We start from the raw sequence: 961 nt of genomic DNA on the forward strand, positions 1-961 counted from the left end.
GATGAAGAGTGGCCCCCGCTTGCCACAACTAGAGAAAGCCCTCGCACAGAAATGAAGACCCAACACAGCCAAAAATAAATAAATAAAATTTAAAAAAAAAAAAAAAAGTGCAGAAGGTAAGACAGAGCCACAAAGACCATTTTATTCCATTTTTCTGAAAAAGTGCTCAAGAGAGAATCAACTAGAAGCCTGGCATTTCTATTTTTAGTTATCAAGCGCACCATCCTCTTGCTCCTCCCACCCAGTGGCATCCATTGATGTTGGAAGAACCTGTTACTGACTCAGGACACTGGTGCATTCGAGCCGTGAGCCAGGAAATAACGTTTCTATATGTGTCGAGACTCCCCAGCCCAAATCCATCCACCATCCTGATTTCTATCACCATGAATGTTGCCACAAAACTTCAGGGAGAAGGAACTACAAGCCCATACAGTGAGTGAGCCGACTGTGGCCATGTTCCCGAAGATATAGAGAACATCTGGCATGGGTCCTCTTACATTTCTTGGTCCAGATAAATTTTTAAAGGCTGTCTCAAGCCAAGTCAAGGCAGCGAAGCAGTCTCAACTCAGGGCAGTGCAGCTGGTGCCTCTACACAGGCCCCCATACCATCCCCATCACCACTGCGGGTGTACACAGACCAAGAAGGACATCAGTCCAGGACTGATATTGTTGTTTCGGAGTTTGTCCTCTTTGTTGTCATTTATGTTTTGCCTTTTTTCTTTGTTGTGTTTTTAGTTTGTTTGGGGGGAGATTAAGTACTTTTAATTTTTTAAATTTTCTTTTTGGTTTAATTTTGTGATGTCAGTTTTTTGTTTGTTTGTTTTTTTCTGGTATGCGGGCCTTTCACTGTTGTGGCCTCTCCCGCTGCGGAGCACAGGCTCCGGACGCGCAGGCTCAGCGGCCATGGCTCACAGGCCCAGCCGCTCCGCGGCATGTGGGATCCTCCCGGACCGGGACACGA

Source organism: Kogia breviceps, chromosome 4 (genome assembly GCF_026419965.1).
Source record: "Kogia breviceps isolate mKogBre1 chromosome 4, mKogBre1 haplotype 1, whole genome shotgun sequence".
Taxonomy (NCBI): domain Eukaryota; kingdom Metazoa; phylum Chordata; class Mammalia; order Artiodactyla; family Physeteridae; genus Kogia; species Kogia breviceps.